General features: G+C 36.5%; 1 pseudogene; it reads left to right on the top strand.

The window, feature by feature from the left end:
* The window catches only part of LOC107655819 (SH3 domain-binding glutamic acid-rich-like protein), a 32912-nt pseudogene that overhangs the window by 13930 nt on the left and 8369 nt on the right, over positions 1 to 10613 (top strand).

Below are 10613 nucleotides of genomic sequence, written 5' to 3'. Positions count from 1 at the left end.
TGGCCAATCACAGCACACCTCGCTTTTCAGACCGATGAGCTTTGTAAAAATCGACGCGTTTCAGAAAGGCGGGGCATAGAGGAGAAACAATAATGTACAGTATGTGGAAAATAATGTGTTTTTTGAACCCTAAACTGCATAAACACATTTCATTACACCAAATACACCAAATAATGTTCTTTTTAGCAACATCATATGACCCCTTTAAGAACCAAGGGTTCCCAAACTTTTGAATGGGGTTATTTTAATAATTTCAGCTATTTTTTTGTCTTGTGGACTAAATGTAAACATCTTTTATGTAAAATATCTTACTCAGGACAGTACTAAATAAAAAATAACATGCATTTTGTAGGATCTCTCTTATTTTGTTAAAATTATTCACATTTTCACAGATTCTGCAAGGGGGTCCCAAACTTTCACATTCCACTGTATATTTTTAAATCTTTTAAGAAAGATCCAGGAATCATGAACATATTTCAAATATCATGGAAAAGTGTGAGAACACTGTTTTTTTAATTATTTTTTATTTATTATTATTATTATTATTGACATTATTTCTCGTCAAAAATGGTCAGGTTGAGAGTTAAAAATGGAATTAACCGCTTGTCAGAAAAATCATTAAAGAAAAAGCTAATGTTCGCTATTCGTTGTTTCAGGTTGAGGACAACCATCTGGTCTCAGAGGTGATTCTTATTCTAGAATGAACAGATCTGGAATGTGTTTAACTCTACTATTCTCTCCCATCCATTCCTTCTCATCTTCCTAACAACATTTCCATTATTATTATTATTATTTATTTTTGCATCCATGTTTTTTTTTCTTCTTCTCACAATCAGTCATTTACTCAAAAGCATTTTCTCTTGGAAGGCGACTCGTTTGCATTGGGTTTTGCCTGTGTTTCATTTTCCTTCCCTCTTTATCCTTACAGGTGTGATGGATGCATTTTCTGTTTTTAAAAGCCTTTTACTTGAAAAGTTCTCCATCAAAGCAGTTCTTCAGAAAAAAATGTTGTTCTTTAACTATTTGCAGTTACTAAAATAGCAAGCAGGAAAAATATGAATCATCATTAGGGTGACGCCTGTTCCGCAAATCCAACAAAAAATACAAGTTCAAGGTGCACTGAATTCGGTAAAATGCATAGTCTAATAAAGGAACATAAACTAGAACATAAACTAACTGAATAGGTTCTGTGGAGTAAATTACATACCACAAGCACCTGGGCAAATTGAGTTCCAGTGACAGAACCGGTCATCATTAACAGAGCTTATTGGTGATTTAAATCATGTTGTCATCTAATCATCATCAATAATTACGTAGTCTAATATACTCTAATGGTTTATGTTGATATTAAATATCAGACACCATTCTGATATTTAATGCCCACTTGTCAAAATCCAAAATCCTGCACTGTATTGATATTTTTATTGAATGTATAGCTTTAATAAGCATAATATAGAACATGTATGTATGCTGTAGGATGTATTATACATTCATCTTTAATAGCTGGGCAATAATGTAATTAATATTTTTGGATGGTATAACAATCAAGAAGTTGAGATTTGCTATAAGTACATCCTGCTTAACGTGAGTGTACTGTATGTATCTGATTTTTTTTTTTTATCAATATAAGTATTGAATGATACCAGATAGCACACCTGCTGTTCTGATGTGTTTTGAACACAAAACTGGAAAGTACTGAATTCAGTTAATCCATTCTATTTCTTTTGTCCAAATTCAGCAAGTTAAAAGCTTCTTTCTATCCCTTCTTCTCAGTTCCCACCTGTTTTTTCCTATAGGCAGAAGATGATTTGGTGTCTGAGGTAACTTGGGTTTGATGAGCAGTGTCTCTCTGCCTCTGTTGTTGTATTTGTGATTTGCATTTTTTCCCCTCATTTGGCCACTGATTTTCCTCCTTCATTCTTCCTTCTAACCTCCTTTTTGACTTCTGTCCTCTAGCTGCCTCCCGCCAGCCGCTTTCTTCACTCTCCATCTGTTTCTTCAGCTGCACGTGTCTCTTGTGTTGTTCTCTTCAGCTTTAGCTCTCACATTCCTCTCATCACATTCAGTCTGTTCTCCTCTCTAGGACGAAGAAGAACTCCGAGAGCTTGAGGTAGATTGATACATGTTTTTCTTTTTCTTTAAGATTTTGTCTCTGTATTGCTTCTCTTTTTCTTTCGCCTTTGTTTTTCTTCTAACTGCACAAGATATCCGTTCACTGCTGTAGCATCTGTATTGGCAGTCCTGCAGTGTTTTGGACCAAATTTAACATACCAGAGACATAAGCGATACACTCAAGCCCATCAGTGTATCATTTATACAACATGACATAAATTTAGCTTATTTAGTTGGACGTAGGGGTCTAAATTCAAATATGCATAATTACATGCAACTAACCCTAAAGAAAACCCTAATTCTAACCCTAACCCTATAGTACATGCTGATAATTAATATTCCTCAGTACTTTAATGTACATACTGTCTCATATAAGCGTTTGGAACTCCCTTGACGAAGGGAATGACTGACCAAATGTTACCTTGACAACGCTGCGCGTGCGTGCAGCATTCAGCACTCCACCAGTTGTTGCAAATATATATTTCTTCTCATTACTATTATTTTATTCAAATATCGTCTAATTGTGTCTTATTTACTATTAAAGGGGTCATATGATGTTGTTAAACTTGGCGGAGGGAATGACTGACCAAATGTTACCTTGACAACGCTGCGCGTGCGTGCAGCATTCAGCACTCCACCAGTTGTTGCAAATATATATTTCTTCTCATTACTATTATTTTATTCAAATATCGTCTAATTGTGTCTTATTTACTATTAAAGGGGTCATATGATGTTGTTAAAAAGAACATTATTTTCAAGTCTGCCACGTTTGTTCTGACCAACTGAGGAAAAAAGCATTACAATAAATTGCACTACCAATGGTGATATTAGTCATTTTCAATACTATTTAGGGCAGATAGGGTGGATAGTATGCACATTGGGAGCAGGGATATTTAAGACCGTAAATCAATATGGTGACTAGTTATGATGTTCCTAAGTTCTGTCAGGACCACTATCGTCAAAGATGATTGACAATTAGCATACAGTTTGGATTGGCGGTATGGTTCTGTTCTGGGAAAGAACTCCCTGCGCATCCATGCAGCCTAGCATGGATGAGAGCAGGGAGAGCAGCGATAACCCCCCCAGGGTAAACAGAACAGAACCAACATAAATGTATTGCCGATATCGTTAAAGTTCAATAATGTTATGTACACATTTTAGAATTAGTCAGATTCAAAGGAGAATCAGAAGGCTGAATCCTGACTGACAGAGGAGGAGTTGGGGATGGAGAAGGGTAATTAGCTACTGAGCAATTCGAAAACTGCTGATAATAGGGACCTTATATATGAATGCTTAGATAGGTGTCGTATTCCCATAAGTTGATGGGGATCAGCTGAGAGTCAGCTGATGCGAGCTTGACTAACGTAACCTGCCAGAACTAACGCTACGCTAGATTTAGCTAAGTTTTGTGAAAGACTAAGCGCCATTCATGTTGATTGTCACTCTCTCTGTGTGACACACAGACACACTCCCCATACAGTTATGCATAAAAAAATACCACAGAAAGAAAGTTATTCAATATCACACGAAGAGTGCCAGTTTTCACATCTAAAAATCAGCATGATTACAAATGTGATAATGTCCGTTTGCACCTCAGTTCACTCAGAGAAGCTGTCAGTCTCAGCTGTCAATCATGACGTTACACTCCCGTTTTTATAGCTAAAACCAAAATTATTTAAAAAACTTAACACTTGAACTTACATAAGCGTGATAAAATCTACATCAAATGACAAAAGCCATCTTTGGAAAAAAATTATTTGAAGTGAAATTTAATTATTTAGTTTGTCTCACGTCCTATTAGATTACATGGAGAGGGCGGGGTTTATGACCTATACTGGGGCCAGCCACCTGGGGGCGATCGAAACGCGATGGCTTCACTTTTTAAGACGCCCGCGGCCCGCTTGGTTCAGTCGCAATGACTCACTTATTAACAGTGACTTGTTGCCACCTACTGGCGGTTTTAATTTCACATTTAAAGTATCTTTTCAGTTTTTAAATAACTCTAAATATCAGTATTTAATGTTTCATGTTTAAAATAACAAAATATTATTTATTCATTTGTAACTGCAGGTTAAATGCAATGCATTCATGTCCCTCTGAGCTGAATTAAAAAGTGTGTAAATAGACCTACATCTAAATGCCTTTTCGGATGCAGCTTTTGTGTTCCTCTGCATTGCAAAGATGAATTTTGATACTGATATCATTTGTTTGGTAACAGCCCAAATGTCGTATTATTCTAATTGACTGATTAAATGTAAGAATTTGACTCAAAAGATAATGCACTTATAGAAAAATGGCTTTATAAAACAGATTAATTTCTATCACTGCTGTGAACTGACCAGCACACAGACGTAGAGAGATATTTAAGAGGGTTTATTCTCCAAATAACTCTAATTTCATGTTTGAAATTGATCTTAAGCTTTAGTTAGGCTGAAACTTGAAAGTTAAGTTGCACAACATAAATGCAATGTTTAGGTATTATTATTTTAATTACTATTTTATTACTATTATTGTTATATGTGAAATAGATTTTTATATTTCTTGATTTATGCCTTAATTTAGGTTGTAATGTTTACCTTTTTTAAAGTAATGTGAAATAGATTTTTGTACTTTTATTTATTTTATTTATTTATATTTTTATTTATTTTTTATTCATATAGTTGTATTTGCATTTTGAACGTAATTAAGCAATTAAATGCATTAAATGTGTTTAAGTTTAACGGTAATTAATGTATGCAATTTCAGCAGTAAAAATATTTATTTTTCTAAAAAGAAAACAAATTAGTTATTTATTTTAAGAGACCTATCTTATTTTCTCTTGTATATCTAGTATTGTTCTTTAATATAGAAAAATTACTTATCCGATTACTCGATTAATCGATGGAATAATCGGCAGAATACTCAGTTACTAAAATAATCGATAGCTACAGCCCTAATCAACTCATTGTCAGAGTAAATATTTGCACTACTTAATGTAGTAATTAGTGAAATAACACCTAGGCCTATTTTCCATTTCCTTAATACAGCCCAAAATCTAAAACAAACACTACCTTGAATTAAAAATAATGTTAGCAATCAAAAATTTTACACTACAACATTAGAAAGTCATAAACATTTTACTCTTCTGTTTTTATTAAAATATTCCTAGGTATACAGGTATTTTTTTTTTACTAACTTTGGTTATACACTTACACACATTATCAAGAAGTTTCTAAAAAATAAATGCTACTAAGTACAAAGACAAATGTGACCCCGGACCACAAAACCAGTTATAAGATGCACGAGTATATTTGTAGCAATAGCCAAAAATGCATTGTTTGGGTCAAAATTATAAATGTTTCTTTTATGCCAAAAATCATTAGAATATTAAGTAAGTAAAGATCATGTTCCATAAAGATATTTTGTAAAATTCCTACTGTAAATATATAAAAACGTATTTTTTGATTAATAATATCCATTTGTAAGAACTTTATTTGGACAATTTTAAAGGCAATTTTCTCAATATTTTTATTTTTTTGCACCCAAAGATTCCAGATTTTCAAATAGTTGTATCTCGGCCAAATATTATCCTATCCTAACATCAATGGAAAGCTTATTTATTCAGCTTTCAGGTGATGTATAAATCTCAATTTTAAAAAAATGACCCTTATGTGAAATAGATTTTTATATTTCTTGATTTATGCCTTAATTTAGGTTGTAATGTTTACCTTTTTTAAAGTAATGTGAAATAGATTTTTGTACTTTTATTTATTTTATTTATTTATATTTTTATTTATTTTTTATTCATATAGTTGTATTTGCATTTTGAACGTAATTAAGCAATTAAATGCATTAAATGTGTTTAAGTTTAACGGTAATTAATGTATGCAATTTCAGCAGTAAAAATATTTATTTTTCTAAAAAGAAAACAAATTAGTTATTTATTTTAAGAGACCTATCTTATTTTCTCTTGTATATCTAGTATTGTTCTTTAATATAGAAAAATTACTTATCCGATTACTCGATTAATCGATGGAATAATCGGCAGAATACTCAGTTACTAAAATAATCGATAGCTACAGCCCTAATCAACTCATTGTCAGAGTAAATATTTGCACTACTTAATGTAGTAATTAGTGAAATAACACCTAGGCCTATTTTCCATTTCCTTAATACAGCCCAAAATCTAAAACAAACACTACCTTGAATTAAAAATAATGTTAGCAATCAAAAATTTTACACTACAACATTAGAAAGTCATAAACATTTTACTCTTCTGTTTTTATTAAAATATTCCTAGGTATACAGGTATTTTTTTTTTACTAACTTTGGTTATACACTTACACACATTATCAAGAAGTTTCTAAAAAATAAATGCTACTAAGTACAAAGACAAATGTGACCCCGGACCACAAAACCAGTTATAAGATGCACGAGTATATTTGTAGCAATAGCCAAAAATGCATTGTTTGGGTCAAAATTATAAATGTTTCTTTTATGCCAAAAATCATTAGAATATTAAGTAAGTAAAGATCATGTTCCATAAAGATATTTTGTAAAATTCCTACTGTAAATATATAAAAACGTATTTTTTGATTAATAATATCCATTTGTAAGAACTTTATTTGGACAATTTTAAAGGCAATTTTCTCAATATTTTTATTTTTTTGCACCCAAAGATTCCAGATTTTCAAATAGTTGTATCTCGGCCAAATATTATCCTATCCTAACATCAATGGAAAGCTTATTTATTCAGCTTTCAGGTGATGTATAAATCTCAATTTTAAAAAAATGACCCTTATGACTGGTTTTGTGGTCCTGAGTCACAAATAATCCTGACTGCACATATGAATACCTTTGAATACTAAAGCAATCATGTTGCACAACGATGGCACATGATCAGGAAATACTGTGGACCAGATTTACTCACATCAGCCAAATGAGCACTACTCGGTGTGTGAAAGCATGTGCACTAACCAGCTATGTGATTTTATTTTTGTGACATAACACATTATCCTTTTATTGCTCACATTCAGTTGCAGTGTACTTAGCAGACCATCTCCATGATCAACATCTGCTCTCCCTTACACTCAGACATGCTGCTTAGCTCTTTACCTCTCTCTCAGTTCTCTGGATTCTTTCGTTCTTTTTGCTCATCCAGTCATTCCAGCCCTCACTTATGTCACAGGAGCAGAAATCGTGGAAGTTCTATTTAGTGGCTGACACTTTTCAGATCTTTCTTTACTGTGGAAAAACACACATATATTCACTCAAACTCTCTTCCACTGCCCGTTCTTTTGTACCTTTAGCTCAGAGAACTTCAGTCTGGGTGTAGCATAACCCCTTCTACTCAGCAGCTGTTTCTATCACTCAAATACATTGATGCATTATCTTGTTTTAATACTGAATTCCTTCATCGCAGGAGGAAGAGGAACAAGCCTCAGAGGTACTCTAGCATATCTTAGCTCATTTCAGCATGTTGTGGTCGGTGGAGATCGGGGCACCGGTGCATGTCATCAGTTGTGTTCCAGATCTTTCAGATTGAGTAGATCAGTGGTTTTCAACCAGGGGCCTCAGTATGCTTACAATGGGCCCACAATATGGCTTAAAATAATTTAAAATTCCACAAAACTAGGTTTAAAATAAGCAAATTTTCTGTAGGTATTAAAGTCTTAACTTGCCCTTCCACGGCGTTATGCAAATCTTCCCACATAGTGACGTAGACATGTGGGGGCGTGTTAGAACGAGCCGTTTTAGGTAGGTGTGGCTGACTTAACTTTTATAAAGAATATCTCTTTGGATTTGAGACTTTAGTCTTTGCAACTTTACAGATCTTCTTTATGCACTAAGAGCTTGTAACACTCCAAAGAGAAAGGAAAAATTGAAATCGCATCATATGACCCCTTTAAGGTCTTAAAAAGTCTTAAATCAGAGCATTAAATGTTCCATGCATTGCAAAAAATTTATGTCTGTCTTGTTTTTTTTTTCCAATACAAATGTCTAAACCTCTTTAAATCAAGATCCATTTAGTTGAGATACAAATGTGAAATGAAGTCTTTAAAAGGCTGAACTGAAATTTAAGTGAGTTTATACTTAAAACTTAAAATATCTGTTTATGAGGTAATGTGTTTTCCCTTTGTATTAAGTTGATCTTTCTTAGCCTATTGGCAGATATTTGTTCTTGTTTTAATCATAAACTCTAAACTTAATTTTGATCAGTTTCAGAGAAATCAAGACTTCGTTATCTAATGTCATTTTGCTTCTCAATAATTGCATCTTTATTTAAGAATCTTTAAACATTTGCACTGGAAAACAACACAAAAAAAATACTGAGGAAGAACAACAGTATTTTGCAGTGTGGTAAGAAGTTACAGTAAAAGTTATTTCCATATTCTGGTGGTTGGGAGCACAGGTATTCAAGCCTTAAGCATTTTGTTTATAATGGAATAATGGAAAAGTAATCTGTTCGAAGTTGTATTTTCGACCTTTGAAGTGTTGAATATTTCGATACATTTTGTATGCCATCAGGTAGCTGGCCAGTACTCAATATTAATTAAATAAACTCAACTTATTGTCTAAAACTACATAATGTTCACATAAATTGATACTGGTCTGCGCTTACATTCTCCCCGCGCTGTAGTGCGTCGTGCAGCTTTGCCACACCGATTTTGATAGGTGGATAATGTCTCAGGTTACGTATGTAACCATGGTTCCCTAAGAAGAGAATAAGACACTGCGTCCTCTAGGGGTCGCCATGGGGGAATGCCTTCAGCGTGACCGGTGTCTGAAGCATACATCTAAAAACGACAATAACATTGGCCGGCGACAGCCTATGACGTCATTACCCTGCGCGATCACAGGAAAAAACGGGCGCTGGGACAACATGCCATTCGCTTCTTCGTCTGAAGCTTGCATCCGAAGCATGGCAAGGAAACTAGAGGGCGCAGTGTCTCGTTCCCTTCTCAGGAAACCATGGTTACATATGTAACCTGAGACGTTCCCTTTCGAGGGAACTTCGAACTGCGTCCTCTAGGGGTCGCTATGGGGAGCGGTATACCCACGCCACCATGCTGAGGGGAGTGCATGCCAGAAAACCACGGCGAGCACTAAGTACCAACTCTACCATAGCCATGGGAGTTTTACCTAGGATGCCTTGACGGCTGTCAGTAACATTATCCCCTCCGGCCAAGGGCCTGAGCTGCATACCCTAAACAACTTACCTGATAGCGGCTGGGCTGGGAAGCCCAAGCCTAGGGCAGAGCTCAAGGCTTGGAATCAGAAGAAAGAGATTCCTTTAAGGGGATACGGCCAGGTGTCTAAAAAAAAACACACCAGACCCTGGCCTGTCACCCAGCTGGGGCTACCACCGGTTCTGAATAAACCTGCTCAAAGAACTGACTCGACAGATCTTTGATAGCAACACCCTGCTCAGAAATGTATCAACAGAGATACATTAGTTGAGTGGCGCCCAAGGCGAGAACCGGGCCTAAGCCAACTTAGAAAGGGAACGAGGCTAACAGTGCGTAACCCTTACCATACAGGATTTTAGAAAGTGTGCAGAATGCTTAGCGTGCACACTTACCACAATGTGGATTTTAGAAAGTGCACAGAGGCTTAGCGTGTGCACTTACCACAGCATGGATTTAGAAACACCGTTGCTTAAGGGGTAACTGAGGCTGTATTAAGCCAGCCTAGGGGCCCTATGTGACTGTGGCACGCTCACAGAACAGATTCCGAAGCATCTGCTCACAGAGGCCCAGAAGGGAGCGGCGCACTTGCAAGAGGCCCTTCATGATGAGGGGAGCACAGCTAACTCACTTGACAAGCAACCTGCCAAGGAGGCAGACGATGGCCCAGCCGCCTGGCATGATTGCTATATGGAGCTCAAAAGAGCGGAGGCCCAACTTCCAAAATATAAGAGGTACTCAACGCTCAGATCGAGAGGGGCGTGCTCATAAGAACCCCCAAGGGTTAGCATTGCTAAGCTCGACCCCAAGGAGAGCTGCTCAACAGGAAGGAGGAGAGAGGCCTAACAACCTGAGGCCACGAGTCGAGAGGAGGACTCACCCAGTCTGCCCAGGACCGGCGAGCTCAAAGGGACCCTCCCGCAGTGAGGGGAGCACAGCCATGTCCGGGGGCAGATAGAGCGCAAATGGGACATCAGAAATGGGATCCTGCTAGAAGGAGATCACACATTTCTAAGGGAACAACAGGGTCCCTAACACTTAGTTTGTTGCAAATGGGGTTCTTCGGGAGCAGCGCTCTCGTCTCTCAAGCTGAGATGGGCCCTTACAGCACATACTGGGAGCGACTCATAGCTAACCCTCACAGAGAGCACTTCTCAGCTTGACCAGAAGGGGGCACTAGATTAGAAGGGGTAACCCAGCAGGGCCCAATAAGAGACAGTCCACTGGTGCAGCTGGACACGGTCTCATGCTCTTTATCTCGATAGAGAGCGTAGGTCCCGTATAACCAGACCCAATAGAATCTGAAGAAATAGCGGGACCCAATAACCATTCATG

Source organism: Sinocyclocheilus anshuiensis, unplaced genomic scaffold, assembly GCF_001515605.1.
Source record: "Sinocyclocheilus anshuiensis isolate Anshui unplaced genomic scaffold, SAMN03320099.WGS_v1.1 scaffold1421, whole genome shotgun sequence".
Lineage (NCBI taxonomy): Eukaryota > Metazoa > Chordata > Actinopteri > Cypriniformes > Cyprinidae > Sinocyclocheilus > Sinocyclocheilus anshuiensis.
This window is presented reverse-complemented; position numbering and strand designations above follow the sequence as displayed.